Source organism: Pan troglodytes, chromosome 23 (assembly GCF_028858775.2).
Source record: "Pan troglodytes isolate AG18354 chromosome 23, NHGRI_mPanTro3-v2.0_pri, whole genome shotgun sequence".
NCBI classification, from domain to species: domain Eukaryota; kingdom Metazoa; phylum Chordata; class Mammalia; order Primates; family Hominidae; genus Pan; species Pan troglodytes.
The window spans coordinates 55,435,068-55,462,503 of record NC_086016.1 but is presented as its reverse complement, the minus strand read 5'-3'; positions in this window follow the sequence as shown (position 1 = coordinate 55,462,503).

Sequence of the window (27,436 nt, the reverse complement as noted above, 5' to 3'; positions counted from 1 at the left end):
TCTATATAAACATGGAAATAACTACACCGCTATCTGTATAAACATAGAAATATCTACACCGCTATCTACATATCCATGGAAATATCTGTGCCACCATCTGTATAAACATGGAAATATAAACACGGTCATCTGTGTATAGATGGAAATATCAACACCGCCATCTGTATAAACATGGAAATATCTACACCGTGATCTGTATAAACATGGAAATATTTACACCGATATCTGTGTAAACATGGAAATTCCTACACCGTTATCTGTATAAATATGGAAATATCTACACCGCTATCTCTAAAAACATGGAAATATCTACACCGCCATCTGTATAAACATGGAAATACCTATACAGTCATCTGTGTAAACATGGAAATATCTACACCACAATCTGTATAAACATGGAAATATCTACAATGCCATCTGTATACACATGGGAATACCTACACGGCAGTCTGTGTATAGATGGAAACATCAACACCGCCATCTGTACAAACATGGAAATATCTACACTGCTATCTCTATAAACATGGAAATATCTACACTGCGGTCTGTATAAACATTGAAATATCTACACCGGTATCTGTATAAACATGGAAATATCTACACCACGATCTGTATAAACATGGAATTATATACACCGCTATCTGTATAAACATGGAAATATCTGCACCGCTATCTCTATAAACATGGAAATATCTACAAAGCCATCTGTATAAACATGGAAATACCTACACAGTCATGTGTAGGAACATGGAAATATCTACACTGCCATCTGTATAAAGATAGAAATATCTACACAGTCCTCTGTATAAATATGGAAATATCTGCATAGACTTATGTATAAACATGGAAATATCTGCACCGCTATCTGTATAAACATGGAAATATCTCCACCGTTATCTGTATACACATGGAAATATCTACACAGCCATCTGTATACACATGAAAATATCTACACTGCTATCTCTATAAACATGGAAATATTTACACCGCTATCTGTATAAACCTGGAAATATCTACACTGCTATCTCTATAAATATGGAAATATCTACACCGCCATCTGTATAAACCTGGAAATAACTACACAGTCATGTGTAGGAACATGGAAATATCTACACCACCGTTTGTATACAGATGGAAATATCTACAACGTTATCTGTATAAACATGGAAATATCTACACAGTGATCTGTATAAACATGGAAATATGTACAGCACTCTCTGAATAAAGATGGAAATATCTACACAGCTTTCTGTAAAAACATGGAAATACCTACACAACTATCTGTATAAATATGGAAATATTTACACAGCTATCTCAATAAACATGGAAATATCTACACCGCTATCTCTATAAACATGGAAATATCTACACTGCCATCTGTATTAACATGGAAATATCTACACAGTCATCTGTATAAACCTGGAAATATCTACACTGTCATCTATATAAACATGGAAATATCTACAGAGAACTCTGTATAAACATGGAAATGTCGGCACAGCCATCTGTATAAACATGGAAATATCTACACCGCTATCTGTATGAACATGGAAATATCTACACCGCTATGTGTATTAACGTGGAAATATCTCCATTGCTATCTGTATAAACATGGACATATCTCCACCGCAATCTGTATAAACATGAAAATATCTACACCGCTATTTTTATAAACATGGAAATATCTACACTGCCATCTGTACCAACATGGAAATATCTACACAGTCATCTGTAGAAAGATGGAAATATCTACACCGCTATCTCTATAACCATGGAAATAACTACACCGCTATCTCTGTAAACATGGAAATATCTACACCGCTATCTCCATCAACATGGAAATATATACACCACCATCTCTTTAAACATGGAGATATCTACAACGCCATCTACATAAACAAGAAAATAGCTACATTGCCATCTATATAAACATGGAAATATCTACACCGCAATCTCTATACACATGGAAAAATCTACAGTGCCATTTGTAGAAAGTTGGAAATCTCTACACCGCCATCTGTATAAACGTGGAAATATCTACACTGCTATCTGTATAAACATGGAAATATCTGCACCGCAATCTGTATAAACATGGAAATATCTCCACCGCTATCTGTAGAAACATGGAAATAACTACACCGCTATTTTTATAAACAAGGAAATATGTACACCGTGATCTTTAAAACATGGAAATATCTACACCGCTATCTGTATAAACATCGAAATAACTACACCGCTATTTGTATAAACAAGGAAATATCTACACCGTGATCTGTATAAACATGGTAATATCTACACCGCCATCTGTATAAACATGGAAATATCTACAATGCCATCTGTAGAAAGATGGAAATATCTACACCGCAATCTGCATAAACATGGAAATATCTACACCAATATCTGTAAAAACATGGAAATATCTACACCGCTATCTCTATAAACATGGAAACATCTACACCACGATCTGCATAAACATGGAAATATCTACACAGCTATCTCTATAAACATGGAAATACTTACACAGCGATCTGAATAAACATGGAAATATCTACACAGCCGTCTGTATAAACATGGAAATATCTCCACAGCCATCAGTATATACATGGAAATATCTACACCGCTATGTGTATAAACATGGAAATAACTACACCGCTATTTGTATAAACAAGGAAATATCTACACCGTGATCTGTATAAACATGGAAATATCTACACCGCTAATTGTATAAACAAGGAAATATCTACACCGCTATCAATATAAACATGGAAATAACTACACCGCTATCTGTATAAACATAGAAATATCTACACCGCCATCTACATATCCATGGAAATATCTGTGCCACCATCTGTATAAACATGGAAATATATACACGGTCATCTGTGTATAGATGGAAATATCAACACCGCCATCTGTATAAACATGGAAATATCTACTCCGCGGTGTGTATAAACATAGAAATATCTAAAACGCTATGTGTATAAACATGGAAATATCTACACCGCTATCTCTATAAACATGGAAATATCTACACCGTTATCTGTATAAACATGGAAATATTTACACTGCTATCTGTATATACATGGAAATATCTACACCGTTATCTGTATAAATATGGAAATATCTACACCGCTATCTCTATAAACATGGAAATATCTACACCGCCATCTCTATAAACATGGAAATATCTACACCACTATCTGTATAAACATGGAAATATACACACCGCTATCTCTATAAACATGGAAAAATCAACACCGTTATCTCAATGAACATGGAAATATCTACACCGCCATCTCTATAAACATGGAAATATCTACACCGTGATCAGTATAAACGTGGAAATATCTACAACGCTACCTCTATAAACATGGAAATATCTCCACTGCTCTCTCTATAAACATCGAAATATCTACACCGCCATCTGTATACACATGGAAATACTTACAAAGTTATCGGTATAAACATTGAAATGTCTACAACGCCATCTGTATAAACATGGAAATATCTACACTGCCATGTGTATATACATGGAAATATCTACACCGCTATCTATATAAACATGGAAATAACTACACCGCTATCTGTATAAACTTGGAAATATCTACACCGCTATCTACATATCCATGGAAATATCTGCGCCACCGTCTGTATAACCATGGAAATATCTGCACGGTCATCTGTGTATAGATGGAAATATCAACACCGCCATCTGTATAAACATGGAAATATCTACTCCGCGGTCTGTATAAACATAGAAATATCTAAACCGCTATCTGCATAAACATGGAAATATCTACACCGCTATCTCTATAAACATGTAAATATCTACACCGTGATCTCTATAAACATGGAAATATTTACACTGCTATCTGTATATACATGGAAATATCTACACCGTTATCTGTATAAATATGGAAATATCTACACTGCTATCTCTATAAACATGGAAATATCTACACCGCCATCTGTATAAACATGGAAATATCTACACTGCTATCTCTATAAACATGGAAATATCTACAATGCCATCTGTAAAAACATGGAAATACCTATACAGTCATCTGTATAAACATGGAAATATCTGCACCACCATCTGTATAAACATGGAAATATCTACAATGCCATCTGCATACACATGGAAATACCTAAACGGCTATCTGTGTATAGATGGAGACATCAACACCGCCTTCTGTACAAACATGGAAATATCTACACCGCTATCTGTATAAACATGGAAATACCTACACTGCGGTCTGTATAAACATGGAAATATCTGCACCGGTATCTGTATAAACATAGAAATATCTACACCACGATCTGTATAAACATGGAAATATATACACCGCTATCTGTATAAACATGGAAATATCTGCACCGCTATCTCTATAAACATGGAAACGTCTACAAAGCCATCTGTATAAACATGGAAATACCTACACCGTCATGTGTAGGAACATGGAAAAATCTACACTGTCATCTGTATAAACATAGAAATATCTACACAGCCCTCTGTATAAATATGGAATTATCTGCATAGGCATCTGTATAAACATGGAAATATCTGCACCGCTATCTGTATAAACATGGAAATTTCTCCACCGTTATCTGTATAAACATGGAAATATCTAGAGCGCCATCTCTATAAACATTGAAATATCTACACTGCCATCAGTAAAAACATGGAAATATCTACACAGTCATCCGAATAAACATGGAAATATCTACACCACCATCAGTATAAACATGGAAATAGCTACAATACCATCTGTATACACATGGAAATATCTACACAGACATCTGTATAAATATGGAAATATCTACACCGCCAGCTGTATAAACATGGAAATATCTACACTGCCATCTGTAGAAAGATGGAAATATCTACACCGCTATCTCTATAAATATGGAAATATCTACACCGCCATCTCTATAAACATGAAAATATCTACACTGCCATCTCCATAAAGATGGAAATATCTACTCCGCCATGTGTATAAACACGGAAATATCTACACCACCATCTGTGTAAACATGGAAATGTCTACACCGCTATCTGTATAAACATGGAAATAACTACACCGCCATCTGCATGTCCATGGAAATATCTACACCGCCATCTGTATAAACATGGAAATATCTACACGTCCATCTCTGTATACATGGAAATATCAACACCGCCATCTGTACAAACATGGAAATATCTACACCGCTATCTCTATAAACATGGAAATATCTGCACTGCCATTTGTAAAAACATGGAAATACCTATACAGTCATCTATATAAACATGGAAATATCTACAATGCCATCTGTATACACATGGAAATATCTACAACGCCATCTGTATAAAGATGGAAATACCTACATGGCAATCTGTGTACAGATGGAAATATCAACACCGCCATCTGTACAAACATGGAAATATCTACCCCGCTATTTGTATAAACATAGAAATATCTAAACTGCAGTCTGTATAAACATGGAAATATCTACACCGGTATATGTATAAACATGGAAATATCTACACCACGATGTGTATAAACATGGAAATATTTATACCGCTATCTGTATAAATCTGGAAATATCTACACTGCTATCTCTGTAAATATGGAAATATCTACACCGACATCTGTATAAACATGGAAATAACTACACAGTCATGTGTAGGAACATGGAAATATCTACAACGCCGTTTGAATAAATATGGAAATATCTACACCGCAATCTCTATAAACAAGGAAAAATCTACACTGCCATTTGTAGAAAGATGGAAATTTCTACACTGCCATCTGTATAAACGTGGAAATATCTAAAGCGCTATCTGTATAAATGTGAAATATCAAAACCACTATCTCTATAAAAATTTAAATATCTACACTGCTATCTGTATAAACATGGAAATATCCTCACTGCTATCTCTATGAACATGGATATATCTACACCGCTATCTCTATGAATATGGAAATATCTACACCGCCATCTCTATAAACATGGAAATATCTACACCGCCGTCTGTATAAACATGGAAATATCTACACCGACATCTGTATAAACATGGAAATATTTATACCGCTATCTGTATAAACCTGGAAATATCTACACTGCTATCTCTATAAATATGGATATATCTACACCGCCATCTGTATAAACATGGAAATAACTACACAGTCATGTGTAGGAACATGGAAACATCTACAACACCGTTTGTATAAAGATGGAAATATCTACAACGTTGTCTGTATAAAAATGGAAATATCTACACAGTGATCTGTATAAACATGGAAATATGTACAGCACTCTCTGAATAAAGATGGAAATATCTACACCGCTATCTGTAAAAACATGTAAATATCTACACCACTATCTGTAAATATGGAAATATTTACACCGCTATCTCATTAAACATGGAAATATCTACACTGCGATCTGTATAAACATGGAAATATCTACACCGCGATCTGTATAAACATGGAAATATCTACACCGCTATCTGAATAAACATGGTAATAACTACACCACCATCTATATAAACATGGAAATATCTACACCGCCATCTGAATAAACATGGAAATATCTACAATGCCATCTGTAGAAAGATGGAAATATCTACACCGCAATCTGTGTAAACATGGAAACATCTACACCAATATCTGTAAAAACATGGAAATATCTACACCGCTATCTGTATAAACATGGAAATATCTACACCGCTATCTGTATAAACATGGAAATATCTACACAGCTATCTCTATAAACATGGAAATATTTACACCGCAATCTGCATTAACATGGAAATATCTACACCGCGATCTGTATAAACATGGAAATACCTACAAAGTCATCTGTATAAACATGGAAATATCTACACAGCCTTCTGTATAAACATGGAAATATCCACAAAGCCATCTGTATATACATGGAAATATCTACACCGCTATCTGTATAAACATCTAAATAACTACACCGCTATTTGTATAAACAAGGAAATATCTACACCGTGATCTGTATAAAGATGGAAATAACTACACTGCTATTTGTATAAACAAGGAAATATCTACACCGCCATCTGTTTAAACATGGAAATATATACACAGACATCTGTTTATACATGGAAATATCTACACCGCTATCTGTATAAACATGCTAATAACTACACCGCTATCTGTATAAATGTGGAAATATTTTCACCGCTATCCCTATAAACATGGTAATATCAACACCGCGATCTTTATAAACATGGAAATATCTACACCATGATCTCTATAAACATGGAAATATCTACACCGCGATCTGTATAAACATGGAAATATCTACACCGTGATCTGTATAAACATGGAAATATCTACACCGCCATCTCTATATACATGGAAATATCTACACCCCTATCTGTATTAACATGGAAATATCCACACCGCTATCTCTATAAACATGGAAAAATCAACACCGCTATCTCTATGAACATGGAAATATCTACACCGCAATCTCTATAAACATGGAAATATCTACACCGCGATCAGTATAAACGTGGAAATATCTACACCGCTATCAGTATAAACATTATAATATCTCCAATGCTATCTCTATAAACATGGAAATATCTACACCGCCATCTGTATAAATCTGGAAATATCTACACTGCCATGTGTATATACATGGAAATATCTACACCGCTATCTATATAAACATGGAAATAACTACACCGCTATCTGTATAAACATGGAAATACCTACACCGCCATCTACATATCCATGGAAATATCTGCGCCGCCATCTGTATAAACATGGAAATATCTACACGGTCATCTGTGTATAGATGGAAATATCAACACTGCCATCTGTATAAACATGGAAATATCTACACCGCGGTCTGTATAAACATGGAAATATCTAAACCGCTATCTGTATAAACATGGAAATATCTACACCGCTATCTCTATAAACATGGATGTATCTACACCGTGATCTGTATAAACATGGAAATATTTACACTGCTATCTGTATAAACATGGAAATACCTACACCGTTATCTGTATAAATATGGAAATATCTACACCGCTATCTCAATAAACATGGAAATACCTACACCGCCATCTTTATAAACATGGAAATATCTACACTGCTATCTCTATAAACATGGAAATATCTACAATGCTATCTGTATAAACATGGAAATACCTACACCGCCATCTACATATCCATGGAAATATCTACTATGCCATCTGTATACACATGGAAATACCTACACGGCAATCTGTTTATAGATGGAAACATCAACACCGCCATCTGTACAAACATGGAAATATCTACAACTCTATCTGTATAAACATGGAAATATCTTCACTGCGGTCTGTATAAACATGGAAATTTCTACACGGGTATCTGTATAAACATGGAAACATCTACACCACGATCTGTAAAAACATGGAAATATTTACACTGCTATCTGTATAAACATGGAAATATCTACACCGCTATCTATATAAACATGGAAATATCTACAAAGCCATCTGTATAAACATGGAAATACCAACACAGTCATGTGTAGGAACATGGACATATCTACACCGCGATTTGTATAAACATGGAAATATCTACACTGCGAACTGTATAAACATGGAAATATCTACAAAGCTATCTGAATAAACATGGAAATATCTACACAGCTATTTCTATAAACATGGAAATATCTACACCGCAATCTGTATAAACATGGAAATACCTACAAAGTCATCTGTATAAACATGGAAATATCTACACAGCCATCAGTGTAAACATGGAAATATCTATACAGCCGTCTGTATATACATGGAAATATCTACAATGCCATCTGTAAAAACATGGAAATACCTATACAGTCCTCTGTATAAACATAGAAATATCTACACCACCATCTGTATAAACATGGAAATATCTACAATGCCATCTGTATACACATGGAAATACCTACACAGCAATCTGTGTATAGATGGAAACATCAACACCGCCATCTGTACAAACATGGAAATATCTACACCGCTATCTCTATAAACATGGAAATGTCTACACTGCGGTCTGTATAAACATGGAAATATCTACACCGGTATCTGTATAAACATGGGAATATCTACACCACGATCTGTATAAACATGGAAATATCTCCACCGCTATCTGTGTAAACATGGAAATATATACAACGCTATCTGTTTAAACATGGAAATATCTACACAGCTATCTGTGTAAACTTGGAAATATCTACACAGGTATCTGTGTAAAAATGGAAATATCTACACGGCAATCTGTGCAAAGAGGGAAATACCTACACCGCTATCTCTGAAAACATGGAAATATCTACACCGCTATCTGTATAAACATGGAAATAACTACTCTGCTATCTGTATAAACAAGGAAATATCTACACCGCCATCTGTAGAAACATGGAAATATCTACACCGCCATCTGTATAAACATGGAAATACGTACACCGCTATCTGTAGAAATATGGAAATATCTACACCGCTATCTCTATAAACAAGGAAATACCAACACCGCTTTCCCTATAAACATGGAAATATCTACATCGCAATCTCTATAAACATGGAATCATCTACACCTCCATCTCTATAAACATGAAAGTATTTACACCGCCATCTTCAGAAAAATGGCTGTATCTACACTGCAATCTGTATAAACATGGAAATATCTACACCACTATCTGTATAAACATGGAAAAATCTTCACTGCCATCTGTATAAAGATGGAAATATCTGCACTGCGAGTTGCATAATCATGGAAATATCTACACCGCTATCTCTATAAACATGGAAATAACTACAACGCCATCTCTATAAACATGGAGATATCTACACCGCTATCTGTATAAACATGGAAATATCTCCACCGCTATCTGTATAAACCTGGAACGATCTACACAGCTATCTGTATAAATATGGAAATATCTACAACGGTGTCTCTCTAAACTTGGAAATTACTACACCGCTATCTGTATAAACATGGAAATATCTACATCGCTATCTCTATTAACATGAAAATATCTGCACTGACATATGTATAAACATGGAAATAACTTCACAGTCATCTGTATAAACATGGAAATATCTACACCACCATCTGTATAAAAATGGAAATATCTACACGGAAAGCTGTATAAACATGGAATTATCTAGACAGTCATCTCTATAAACATGGAAATACCTATACCGCTCTCTGTATAAACATGGAAATACCCACACCGCTATCTGTATACACTTGGAAATAGCCACACCGCTATCTGTATAAACATGGAAATGTCTGCACCGCTATCTTTAGAAACATGGAAATATCTGCAACTCTATCTGTGTAAACATAGAAATATCTACACGGCTATTTGTGTAAACACGTAAATATCTGCACAGCAATCTGTATAAAGATGGAAATATCTACACCACTATCTGTAAAACGTGGAAATATCTACACCGCTCTCTGTATAAACCTGGAAATATCTACACCGATATCTGTATAAACAAGGAAATATCTACACCGCCACCTGTATAAACATGGAAATACCAACACCGCTATCTCTATAAATATGGAAATATCCACACCGCTATCTCTAGAAACATGGAAATACCTACACCGATTTCTCTAGAAACATGGAAATACCTACACTGCAATCTCTATATACATGGAAATATCTACACCGCCATCTCTATAAACATGAAAATATCTACACCGCCATCTTCAGAAACATGGATGTATCTACACCGCCATCTGTATAAACATGGAAATATCTACACCACTATCTGCATAAACCTGGAAATATCTTCACTGCCATCTGTATAAACATGGAAATATCTACACCGCCATCTGTATGAAGATGGAAATATCTACACCGCAATCTGTATAAATATGGAAATACCTGCACCGCTACCTCTATAGACATGTAAATATCTACACCGCTATCTGTATAAACTTGGAAATGTCTACACTGCCATCTGTATGAAGATGGAAATATCTACACCGCGAGCTGTATAAACATGGAAATATCTACATCGCAATCTGTATAAACATGGAAATATCTACAATGCTATCACTATAAACGTGGAAATATCTACACCGCTATCTGCATAAACGTGGAAATATCTACATCGCTATCTGTATAAACAGGGAAATATCTCCACCACTATCTGTATAAACATGGAAATATCTACACCGCTATCTGTATAAACATGGAAATATCTACACCGCTATCTGTATAAACATGGAAATATATACAATGCTATCTGTGTAATCATGGAAATATCTACACAGCTACCTGTGTAAACTTGGAAATATCTACCCAGCTATCTGTGTAAAAATGGAAACACCTACACAGCAATCTGTTCATAGATGGAAATATCTACACCGCTATCTCTGTAAACATGGAAATATCTACACCGCTATCTGTATAAACATGGAAATATCTATACCGCAGTCTCTATAAACATGGAAATATCTCCACCGCTATCTGTATAAACATGAAAATATCTACACCGCTATCTGTATAATCATGGTCATATCTACACCGCAATCTCTATAAACATGGAAATATCTACCACGTTATGTGTGTAAACAAGGAAATATCTACACAGCTATCTGTGTATACTTGCAAATATCTACACAGCTATCTGCGAAAACATGGAAATATCTACACAGCAATCAGTGCAAAGAAGGAAATACCTACAACGCTATCTCTGTAAACATGGAAATACCTACACCGCTACCTGTATAAACATGGAAATATCTACACCGCTGTCTGTATAAACAAGGAGATATCTACACCGCCATCTGTAGAAACATGGAAATATCTACACCGCAATCTGTATAAACATGGAAATTCCTACACCGCTATCTGTATAAATATGGAAATAACTACACCGCAATCTGCATAAACATGGAAATATATACACAGACATCTGTATAAACATGGAAATATCTACACCGCTATCTCTATAAACATGAAAATACTTACACCACCATCTCTATAAATATGGAAATATTTACACCACTATCTCCATAAACTTAGAAATAACTAGACCGCCATCTCTATAAACATGGAAATATCTACACCGCTCTCTGCATAGACATGGAATTATCTACACAGGCATCTGTATAAACATGGAAATATCTACACCGCCATCTCTGTAAACATGAAAATATCTAGACCGCCATCTTCAGAAACATGGATGTATCTACACCGCCATCTGTATAAACATGGAAATATCTACACCACTATCTGTATAAACATGGATATATCTTCACTGCCATCTGTATAAACATGGAAATATCTACACCGCCATCTGTATAAAGATGGAAATATTTACACCGCAATCTGTATAAATATGGAAATACCTACACCGCTATCTCTATAGAGATGGAAATATCTACACCGCTATCGGTATAAACATGGAAATATCTACACTGACATCTGTATAAAGCTGGAAATATCTACACCGCTATCTCTGTAAACATGGAAATATCTACACCGCTATCTGTATAAACATGGAAACATCTCTACCGCAGTCTCTATAAACATGGAAATATCTCCACCGCTATCTGTATAAACATGAAAATATCTACACCGCTATCTGTATAATCATGGACATATCTACACCGCAATCTGTATAAACATGGAAATATCTACCACGCTATTTGTGTAAACATGGAAATATCTACACAGCTAACTGTGTTAACTTGGAAATATCTACACAGCTATCTGCGTAAACATGGAAGTATCTACACGGCAATCTGTGCAAAGATGGAAATATCTACAGTGCTATCTCTGTAAACATGGAAATATCTACACCGGTACCTGTATAAACATGCAAATATCTACGCCACTGTCTGTATAAACAAGGAAATATCTACACCGCCATCTGTAGAAATATGGAAATATCTAAACCGCAATCTGTATAAACATGGAAGTATCTACACTGCCATCTGTATAAACATGGAAATACCTACACCACTTTCTCTATAAACATGAAAATATCTCCACTGCTATCTCTATAAACATGGAAATATCTACACACCTATGTGTATAAACATGGAAATATCTACACCGCTATCTGTATAAACATGGAAATATATACACCGCTATCTGTATAAACATGGAAATATCTCCACCGCTATCTGTATGAACATGGAAATATCAACACCACGATCTGTATAAACATGGAAATATTTACACCGCTATCTGTATAAACATGGAAATATCTGCACCGCTATCTCTATGAACATGGAAATATCTACAAAGCCATCTGTATAAACATGGAAATAACTACAGAGTCATGTGGAGGAACATGGAAATATCTACACTGCCATCTGTATAAACATGGAAATATCTACAGCGCCATCTGTATAAACATGGAAATATCTACACTGCCGTCTGTACACACATGGATATATTTACACAGCCATCTGTATAAACATGGAAATATCTACACCGCTATCTCTATAAACATGGAAATATCTACACCGCTATCTGTATAAACATGGACATATCTACATCGCTATCTGTATAAACAGGGAAATATCTCCACCGCTATCTGTATAAACCTGGAAATATCTACACCGCTATCTGTATGAACATGGAAATATCTACACCGCTATCTGTATAAACATGGAAATATATACAATGCTATCTGTGTAAGCATGGAAATATCTACACAGCTATCTGTGTAAACTTGGAAATATCTACACAGCTATCTGTGTAAAAACGGAAATATCTACACAGCAATCTGTGCAAAGATGGAAATAACTACCCTGCTATCTCTGTAAACATGGAAATATCTACACCGCTATTTGCATAAACATGGAAATATCTATACCACAATCTCTATAAACATGGAAATATCTCCACCGCTATCTGTATAAACAAGAAAATATCTTCACCGCTATCTGTATAATCATGGACATATCTACACCGCAATGTGTATAAACATGGAAATATCTACCACGGTATGTGTGTAAACATGGAAATGTCTACACAGCTATCTGTGTAAACTTGGAAATGTCTACACAGCTATCTGCGTAAACATGGAAATATCTACACGGCCATCTGTGCAAATATGGAAATAACTACACCGCTATCTCTGTAAGCTTGGAAATATCTACACCGCTACCTGTATAAACATGGAAATAACTACATCGCAATCTGTATAAACATGGAACTACCTACAACGCTATCTGTATAAATATGGAAATATCTACACCGCTATCTCTATAAACTTGGAAATACCTACACCACTTTCTCTATAAACATGAGAATATCTACACTGCTATCTCTATATACATGGAAATATCTACACCTCCATCTCTATAAACATGAAATTATCTACACCGCCATCTTCAGAAACATGGATGTAACTACACCGCCATCTGTATAAACATGGAAATATCTACACCACTATCTGTATAAACATGGAAATATCTTCACTGCCATCTGTATAAACATGGAAATATCTACACCATCATCTGTATAAAGATGGAAATATCTACACCGAAATCTGTATAAATATGGAAATAACTACACCGCTATCTCTATAGACATGGAAATATCTACACCGCTATCTGTATAAACATGGAAATATCTACACTGCCATCTGTATAAAGATGGAAATATCTACACCGCGAGTTGTATAAACATGGAAACATCTACACCACTATCTGTATAAACATGGAAATACCAACACCGCTATCGGTATAAACATGGAAATATCAACAACGCAATCTATATAAACATGGAAATATCTACACCGCTATGTCTATAAACATGGAAATACCTACACCGCTATCTCTGTAAACATTGAAATATCTACACCGCTATCTGTATAAACATGGAAATATTCACACCGCGATCTGTATAAACATGGAAATATCAACACCGTTATCTGTATAAACATGGAAATATCTACACCGCCATCTTCTATAAACATGGAAACATCTACACCCCTATCTGTATAAACATGGAAATATCCACAGAGCTATCTCTATAAACATGGAAAAATCAAAACCGCTATCTCTATGAACATGGAAATATCTACACCGCCATATCTATAAACATGGAAATATCTACAGAGCCATCTGTATATACATGGAAATTTCTACTCCACAATCTGTATAAACATGGAAAAAACTACACCGCTATTGGTATAAACAAGGAAATATCTACACCGCCATCTGTTTAAACATGGAAATATATACACAGACATCTGTTTATACATGGAAATATCTACACCACTATCTGTATAAACATGCCAATAACTACACCGCTATCTGTATAAATGTGGAAATATTTGCACCGCTATCCCTATGAACATGGTAATATCAACACCGCGATCTTTATAAACATGGAAATATCTACACCGCCATCTCTATAAACACGGAAATATCTACACCCCTATCTGTATAAACATGGAAATATCCACACAGCTATCTCTATAAACATGGAAAAATCAACACCGCTATCTCTATGAACATGGAAATATCTACACCTCCGTCTCTATAAACATGGAAATATCTACACCGTGATCGGTATAAACATAGAAATATCTACACCGCTATCTGTATAAACATGGAAATATCTCCACTGCTATCTCTATAAATATCGAAATATCTACACTGCCATCTGTATAAACATGGAAATATTACAAAGTTACCTGTATAAACATGGAAATATCTACAGCGCTATCTGTATAAACTTGGAAATATCTACACCGCTATCTGTATAAACATGGAAATATCTACACTGCGATCTGTATAAACATGGAAATATCTACACCGCGATCTATATAAACGTGGAAATATCTACACAGCTATCTCTGTAAAAATGGAAATATCTACACCGCCATCTGTATAAACATGGAAATACCTACAAAGTCATCTGTATTAACATGGAAATATCTACACAGACGTCTGCATAAACATGGAAATATCTACACAGCCATCTGTATATACAGGGAAATATCTGCACCGCTATCTGTATAAACATGGAAATAACTACACCGCTATTTGTATAAACAAGGAAATATCTACACCGCCATCTGTATATACAGGGAAATATCTAAACCGCTATCTGTATCAACATGGAAATATATACACCGCTATCTGTATGAATATGGAAATATTTGCACCGCTATCCCTATAAACATTGTAATATCAACACCACGATCTGTATAAACATGGAAATACCTACATCACTATCTGTGTAAACGTGGAAATATCCGCAGCGCTATCGTTATAAACATGGAAATATCTACAACGCCATCAATATAAACATGGAAATTTCTACACCGCTATCTCTATAAACATGGAAACATCCACACCGCCATCTGCATATCCATGGAAATATCTACAACGCCATCTGTATAAAGATGGAAATATCTACACGGCAATCTGTGTACAGATGGAAATATCAACACCGCCTTCTGTACAAACATGGAAATATCTACACCGCTATCTGTATAAACATAGAAATATCTACACTGCAGTGTGTATAAACATGGAAATATCTACACCGGTATCTGTATAAACATGGAAATATCTACACCACGATCTGTATAAACATGGAAATATTTACACCGCTATCTGTTTAAACCTGGAAATATCTAAAATGCTATCTCTAAAAATATGGAATTATCTACACCACCATCTGTATAAACATGGAAATAACTACACAGTCATGTGTAGGAACGTGGAAATATCTACACCACCGTTTGTATAAAGATGGAAATATCTACAACGTTATCTGTAAAAACATGGAAATATCTACACAGTGATCTGTATGAACATGGAAATATGTACAGCACTCTCTGAATAAAGATGGAAATATCTACACCGCTAACTGTAAAAACATGGAAATATCTACACCACTATCTCTATAAATATGGAAATATTTACACCGCTATCTCTATAAACATGGAATTATCTACACCGCTATCTCTATAAACATGGAAATATCTACACCGCTATCTCTATAAACATGGAAATATCTACACCATCATCTGTATAAACACGGAAATATCTACACAGTCATCTGCATAAACCTGGAAAGATCTACACAGCCATCTGTATAAACATGGAAATATCTACATAGCCATCTGTATATACATGGAAATATCTACACCGCTATCTGTATAAACGTGGAAATAACTACACCGCTATTTGTATAAACAAGGAAATATCTACACCGCCTTCTGTTTAAACATGGAAATATATACACAGACACCTGTTTATACATGGAAATATCTACACCGCTATCTGTATAAACATGCTAATAACTACACCGCTATCTGTATAAATGTGGAAATATTTGCACCGCTATCTCTATAAATATGGTAATATCAACACCACGATCTGTATAAACCTGGAAATATCTACACCATGATCTGTATAAACATGGAAATATTCACACCGCAATCTGTATAACATGGAAATATCTACACCGTGATCTGTATAAACATGGAAATATCTACACGGCCATCTTCTATAAACACGGAAACATCTACACCCCTATCTGTATAAACATGGAAATATCCACAGAGCTATCTCTATAAACATGGAAAAATCAACACCGCTATCTCTATGAACATGGAAATATCTACACCGCCATATCTATAAACATTGAAATATCTACACCGTGATCAGTATAAACATGGAAATATCTACACCGCTATGTGTATAAACATGGAAATATCTCCACTGCTATCTCTATAAACATCGAAATATCTACTCTGCCATCTGTATAAACATGGAAATACTTACAATGTTACCTGGATAAACCTAGAAATATCTACAGTGCTATCTGTATAACTTGGAAATATCTGCACCTCTATCTGTATAAACATGGAAATATCTACACGGCGATCTGTATAAACTTGGAAATATCTACACTGCGATCTGTATAAACATGGAAATATCTACACAGCTATCTCTATAAACATGGAAATATCTACACCGCCATCTGTATAAACATGGAAATACCTACAAAGTCATCTGTATAAACATTGAAATATCTACACAGCCATCTGTATAAACAGGGAAATATCTACACAGCCATCTATATACACATGGAAATATCTACACCGCAATCTGTATAAACATGGAAAAAACTACACCACTATTTGTATAAACAAGGAAATATCTACACTGCCATGTGCTTAAACATGGAAATATATACACAGACACCTGTTTATACATGGAAATATCTACACCGCTATCTGTATAAACATGCTAATAACTACACTGCTATCTGTATAAATGTGGAAATATTTGCACCGCTATCCCTATGAACATGGTAATATAAACACCGCGATCTGTATAAACATGGAAATATCTACACCATGATCTGTATAAACATGGAAACATCTACACCGTGATCTGTATAAACATGGAAATATCTACACCGCCATCTCTATAAACATGGAAATATCTACACCCCTATCTGTATAAACATGGAAATATCCACACCGCTATCTCTATAAACATGGAAAAATCAACACCGCTATCTCTATGAACGTGGAAATATCTACACCGCCATCTCTATAAACATGGAAATATCTGCACCGCGATCAGTATAAACATGGAAATATCTACACCGCTATCTGTATAAACATGGAAATATCTCCACTGCTATCTCTATAAACTTCGAAATATCTACACCGCCATCTGTATAAACATGGAAATACTAACAAAGTTATCTGTATAAACATGGAAATATCTACACCGCCATCTGTATAAACATGGAAATGTCTACACAGCCATGTGTATATACATGGAAATATCTACACCGCTATCTTTATAAACATGGAAATAACTACACCGCTTTCTGTATAAACATGGAAATATTTACACCACCATCAACATATGCATACAAATATCTGCGCCGCCATCTGTATAAACATGGAAATATCTACACGGTCATCTGTGTATAGATGGAAATATCAACACCGCCATCTGTACAAACATGGAAATATCTGCAACGCTATCTGTATAAACATGGAAATATTTACACCGCGGTCTGTATAATCATGGAAATATCTACATCGCTATCTGTAGGAACATGGAAATATCTACACCGCTATCTCTATAAACATGGAAATATCTACACCGTGATCTTTATAAACATTGAAATATTTACACTGCTATCTGTATAAACATGGAAATATCTATACCATTATCTGTATAAATATGGAAATATCTACACCGCTATCTCTATAAACATGGAAATATCTACACCGCCATCTGTATAAACATGGAAATATCTACACTGCTATCTCTATAAACATGGAAATATCTACAATGCCATCTGTAACAACATGGAAATACCTATACAGTCATCTGTAGAAACATGGAAATATCTACAACACCATCTGTATAAACATGGAAATATCTACAATGTCATCTGTATACACATGGAAATATCTACAAGGCAATCTGTGTATAGATGGAAACATCAACACCGCCATCTGTACAAAAATGGAAATATCTAAACCGCTATCTCTATAAACATGGAAATACCTACACTGCGGTCTGTATAAACATGGAAATATCTACACCGGTATCTGTATAAACATGGAAATATCTACACCGCGATCTGTATAAACATGGAAATATCTACACCAGGATCTGTATAAACATGGAAATATCTACACCGCGATCTGTATAAACATGGAAATATCTACACCGTGATCTGTATAAACATGGAAATATCTACACCGCCATCTCTATAAACACGGAAATATCTACACCCCTATCGATATAAACATGGAAATATCCACACAGCTATCTCTATAAACATGGAAAAATCAACACCGCTATCTCTATGAACATGGAAATATCTACACCGCCATCTCTATAAACATGGAAATACCTACACCGCTATCTGTGTAAATTTGGCAATACCTACACCGCAATCTGTGCAAAGATGGAAATACCAACACCACTATCTCTGTAAACATGGAAATATCTACACCGATATCTGTATAAACATGGAAATGTCTACACTGCCATCTGTATAAACATGGAAATAACTACACCGCTTTCTCTATAAACAAGAAAATATCTACACTGCTATCTCTTCATACATGTAAATATCTACACCTCCATCTCTAAAAACATGAAAATATCTACACCGCCACCTTCAGAAAAATGGATGTATCTACACCGCCATGTGTATAAACATGGAAATATCGACACCACTATCTGTATAAACATGGAAATAACTTCACTGCCATCTGTATAAACATGGAAATATCTACACCACCATCTGTATAAAGATGGATATATCTACACCGCAATCTGTATAAACATGGAAATAACTACACCGCTATCTCTATAGACATGGAAATATCTACAGCGCTATCTGTATAAACATGGAAATATCTACACCGCCATCTGTATAAACATGGAAATACCAACACCGCTATCTGTATAAACATAAAAATATCTACAACGCTATCTCTATAAACATGAAAATACTTACACCACCATCCCTATAAACCTGGAGATATTTACACCGCTATCTCTATAAACATAAAAATAACTACACCGCCATCTCTATAAACATGGAAATATCTACACCGCCATCTGAAAAAACATGGAAATATCTACACAGACATCTGTATAATCATGGAAATATCTACACTGCCATCTGTATAAACTTGGAAATATCTACACTGACATCTGTAGAAAAATGGAAATGTCTACAAAGCGATCTGTATAAACATGGGAATTTCTACAACGCTACCTGTATAAACATGGAAATATCTACACCGCTATCTGTATCAACATGGAAATAACTACACCGCAATCTGTATAAACACTGAAATATCTACTATGCTATCTCTGTAAACATGGAAATATCTACACAGCTATCTGTGTAAACTTGGAAATAACTACACCGCTATCTGTGAAAATTTGGCAATAACTACACCGCAATCTGTGCAAAGATGGAAATACCTACACCGCTATCTCTGTAAACATGGAAATATCTACACCGATATCTGTATAAACATGGAAATATCTACACTGCCATCTGTATAAAATGGAAATATCTACACCGCCATCTGTACACACATGGAAATATCTACACAGCCATCTGTATAAACATGGAAATATCTACACTGCTATCTCTATAAACATGGAAATACCTACACCGCTATCTGTACAAACATGGAAATATCTACATCGCTATCTGTATAAACAGGGATATATCTCCACCGCTATCTGTATAAACATGGAAATATCTACACCGCTATCTGTATAAACATGGAAATATCTACACCGCTATCTGTATAAACATGAAAATATCTACAACGCTATCTGTGTGAACATGGAAATATCTACACAGCTATCTCTGTAAACTTGGAAATATCTACACAGCTATCTGTGTAAAAATGGAAATATCTACACAGCAATCTGTGCAAAGATGGAAATATCTACACTGCTATCTCTGTAAACATGGAAATATCTACACCGCTATCTGTATAAACATGGAAATATCTATACCGCAGTCTCTATAAACATGGAAATATCTCCACGCCATCTGTATAAACATGAAAATATCTACACCGTTTTCTGTATAAACATGGACATATCAACACCGCAATCTGTATAAACATAGAAATATCTACAACGCTATGTGTGTAAACATGGAAATACCTACACAGCTATCTGTGTAAACTTGGAAATATCTACACAGCTATCTGCGTAAACATGGAAATATCTACATGGAAATATGTGCAAAGATGGAAATAACTACACCGCTATCTCTGTAAACATGGAAATATCTACACCACTACCTGTATAAATATGGAAATATCTGCACCGCTGTCTGTATAAACAAGGAAATATCTACACCGCCATCTGTAGAAACATGGAAATATCTACACCGCAATCTGTATAAACATGGAAATACCTACACCGCTTTCTGTATAAATATGGAAATATCTACACCGCTATCTCTATAAACATGGAAATACCTACACCGCTTTCTCTATAAACATGGCAATATCTACACTGCAATCTCTATATTCATGGAAATATCTACACCGCCGTCTCTATAAACATGAAAATATCTCCACCGCCATGTTCAGAAACATGGATGTATCTACACCGCCATCTGTATAAACTTGGAAATATCTACACCACTATCTGTATAAACATGGAAATGTCTTCACTTCTATCTGTAAAAACATGGAAATATCTACACCGCCATCTGTATAAAGATGTAAATATCTAAACAGCAATCTGTACAAATACGGAAATACCTACACCGCTATCTCTTTAGACATGGAAATATCTACACAGCTATCTGTATAAACATGGAAATATCTCCACTCCCATTTGTATAAAGATGGAAATATCCACATCGTGAGCTGTATAATCATGGAAATATCTACACCGCTATCTCTATAAACATGGAAGTAGCAACACCGACATCTGTATAAACATGGAAATATCTACACCGCTATCTCTATAAACATGAAAATACTTACACCACCATCTCTATAAACATGGAAATATTTACACCGCTATCTCTATAAACATAGAAATAACTACAACGCCATCTCTATAAACATGGAAATAGCTACACCGCCATCTGCATAAACATGGAAATATCTACACAGACATCTGTATAAACTTGGAAATATATTCACTGACATCTGTAGAAAGATGGAAATATCTACAAAGCGATCTGTATAAAGATGGGAATTTCAACACCTCTACCTGTATAAACATGGAAATATCTACACTGCTATCTGTATCAACATGATAATAACTACACCGCAATCTGTATAAACATGGAAATATCTACACAGCAATCTGTGCAAACGTGGAAATATCTACACCGCAGTGTGTATAAACATGGAAATGTCTACACCCCTATCTGTATAAACATGGAAATAACTACACCTCTAGCTGTATAAACATGGAAACTTTTACACCTCTATCTGTATAAACATGGAAATATCTCCACCGCTACCTTTTAAACACGGAAATATCTACACCGGTATCTTTAAAAACATGGAAATACCTAGACTGCTATCTCTATAAACAATGAAATATCTACAACGCTATCTGTGTAAACATGGAAATATCTACACAGCTATCTGGGTAAACTTGGAAATATCTACACCACAATCTGTGTAAGCATGGAAATATCTACAGCGCTATCTGTGTTAACATGGAAATATTTACAACGCAATCTCTGTAAACAGGGAAATATCTACACAGCTAACTGTAAAAAGTGGAAATATCTACACCACTATCTGTATAACCCTGAAATTATCTACACCGCTATCTGTATAAACATGGAAATATCCACAATGATATCTCTGTAAACATGGAAATATCGACACAGGTATCTGTGTAAACTTGGAAATATCTACACCGCTATCTGTGTAAAGTTTGCAATGTCTACACCGCAATCTGTGCAAAGATGGAAATATCTTTACCGCTATATCTGTAAACAAGGAAATATCTACACTACTATATGTATAAACATGGAAATATCTACACCGCCATCTGTATAAACATGGAAATAACTACACAGCCTTCTGTATAAACATGGAAATATCTACACCGCTATCTCTATAAACATGGAAATATCTACACCGCTATCTGTATAAACATGGAAATATCTACACTGCTATCTGTATAAACATGGAAATATCTACACCGCTATCTGTATTAACATGGAAATATCTACACCGCGATCTGTATAAACATGGAAATACCTTCACCACGATCTGTATAAACATGGAAATATCTACACAGCTATCTGTATAAACATGGTAATATCTACACCACCATCTATATAAACATGGAAATATCTACACCGCCATCGGTATAAACATGGAAATATCTACAATGCCATCTGTAGAAAGATGGACATATTTACACCGCCATCTGTACAAACATGGAAATATCTACACCGCTATCTCTATTAACATGGAAATATCTGAACTGCCATCTGTAAAAACATGGAAATATCCACACCGCTCTCTCTATAAACATGGAAAAATCAACACCGCTATCTCTATGAACATGGAAATATCTACACCGCCATCTCTATAAACATGGAAATATCTACACCACGGTCAGTATAAACATGGAAATATCTACACCGCTATCTGTATAAACATGGAAATAACTCCATTGCTATCTCTATAAACATCGAAATATCTACACCGCCATCTGTATAAACATGGAAATACTTACAAAGTTATCTGTATAAACATGGAAATATTTACACCGCTATCTGTATAAACATGGAAATTTCTACACCGCTATCTGAATAAATATGGAAATATCTACACCGCTGTCTCTATAAACATTGAAATATCTACACCGCCATCTGTATAAACATGGAAATACCAATACAGTCATCTGTGTAAACATGGAAATATCTACACCACCATCTGTATAAACATGGAAATATCTACAATGCCATCTGTATACACATGGAAATACCTACACGGCAATCTGGGTATAGATTGTAACTTCAACACCGCCATCTGTACAAACATGGAAATATCTACACAGCTATCTCTATAAACATGGAAATATCTACACTGCGGTCTGTATAAACATGGAAATATCTACACCGGTATCTGTATAAACATGGAAATATCTACACACGATCTGTATAAACATGGAAATATATACACCGCTATCTATATAAACATGGAAATATCTGCACCGCTATCTCTATATACATGGAAATATCTACAAAGCCATCTGTATAAACATGGAAATACCTACACAGTCATGTGTAGGAACATGGAAATATCTACACTGCCATCTCTATAAACATAGAAATATCTACACAGCCCTCTGCATAAATATGGAAATATCTGCTTAGGCATCTGTGTAAACTTGGAAATATCTGCCCCGCTATCTGTATAAACATGGAAATACGTACACCGCTGTCTCTATAAACATGGAAATATGTACACCGCTTTGTGTATAAACATGGAAATATCTCCACTGCTGTCTGTATAAACATGGAAATATCTCCACCGTTATCTGTTTAAACATGGAAATATCTACAGCGCCATCTCTATAAACATTGAAATATCTACACTGCCATCTGTAAAAACATGGAAATATCTACAGAGTCATCTGAATACACTTGGAAATATCTACACCACCATCTGTATAAACTTGGAAATACCTACAATTCCATCTGTATACACATGGAAATATCTACACAGACATCTGTATAAATATGGAAATATCTACACGGCCATCTCTATAAACATGGAAATATCTACACTGCCATCTGTAGAAAGATGGAAATATGTACACCGCTATCTCTATAAATATGGAAATATCAACACCGCCATCTCTATAAACATGAAAATATCTACACTGCCATCTCCATAAAGATGGAAGTATCTACTCCATCATGTGTATAAACACGGAAATATCTACACCACCATCTGTGTAAACATGGAAATATCTACACCGCTATCTGTATAAACATGGAAATAACTACACCGCCATCTGCATGTCCATGGAAATATCTACGCCGCCATCTGTATAAACATGGAAATATCTACTCGGCCATCTGTGTATAGATGGAAATATCAGCACCGCCGTTTTCACAAACATGGAATTATGTACACCGCTATCTCTGTAAACATGGAAATATCTGAACTGCCATCTGTAAAAACATGGAAATACCTATACAGTCAACTGTATAAACATGGAAACATCTACAATGCCATCTGTATACACATGGAAATATCTACACTGCCATCTGTATAAACATGTAAATATCTACACTGATATCTCTATAAACATGGAAATATCTACACCGCCATCTCTATAAACATGAAAATATCTACACTGCCATCTCCATAAACATGGAAGTAACTACTCCGCCATCTGTATAAACATGGAAACATCTACACCGCCATCTGTGTGAATAAGGAAATATCTACAATGCCATCTGTATAAAGATATAAATATCTGCACCGCGAGCAGTATAAACATGGAAATATCTACATCGCTATCTGTATAAACGTGGAAATAACAACACCGCTATCGGTATAAACATGGAAATATCTACAACGCCATCTATATAAACATGGAAATATCTACACCCCTATGTCTATAAACATGGAAGTACCTACACCGCTATATCTATAAACATGGAAATATCTACACCGCTATCTGTATAAACATGGAAATATCTACACCGCTATCTGTATAAACACGGAAATATCTACACCGCGATCTGTATAAACATGGAAATATCTACACCGCGATCTGTATAAACATGGAAATACCTTCACCACGATCTCTATAAACATGGAAATATCTACACAGCAGTCTGTATAAACATGGTAATATCTACACCACCATCTATATAAACATGGAAATATCTACACCGCTATCGGTATAAACATGGAAATATCTACAATGCCATCTGTAGAAAGATGGAATTATTTACACCGCAATCTGTGTAAACATGGAAATATCTACACCGATATCTGTAAAAACATTTAAATATCTACACCCCTATTTGTATAAACATGGAAATATCCACTCCGCTCTCTCTATAAACATGGAAAAATCAACACCGCTATCTCTATGAACATGGAAATATCTACACAGCCATCTCTGTAAACATGGAAATATCTACACCACGGTCAGTATAAACATGGAAATATCTACACCGCTATCTGTATAAACATGGAAATAACTCCACTGCTATCTATATAAACATCGAAATATCTAGAACGCCATCTGTATAAACATGGAAATACTTACAAAGTTATCTGTATAAACATGGAAATATCTACACCGCCATCTGTATAAACATGGAAATATCTACACAGCCATGTGTATATACATGGAAATATCTACACCGCTATCTATATAAACATGGAAATAACTACACCGCTCTCTGTATAAACCTGGAAATATCTACACCGCCAACTACATATCCATGGAAATATCTGCACCGCCATCTGTATAAACTTGGAAATATCTACACGGTCATCTGTGTAGAGATGGAAATATCAACACCGCCATCTGTACAAACATGGAAATATCTGCTCCGCTATCTGTATAAACATGGAAATATCTACTCCGCTATCTGCATAAATATGGAAATATATACACCGCTATCTCTATAAACATGGAAATGTCAACACCGCTATCTGTATAAACATGGAAATATCTAAATGGCTATCCCTAAAAACATGGAAATATCAACACCGCCATCTCTATAAACATGAAAATATCTACACTGCCATCTCCATAAAGATGAAAGTATCTACTCCATCATGTGTATAAACACGGAAATATCTACACCACCATCGGTGTAAACATGGAAATATCTACACCGCTAACTGTATAAACATGGAAATAACTCCATTGCTCTCTCTATAAACATTGAAATATCT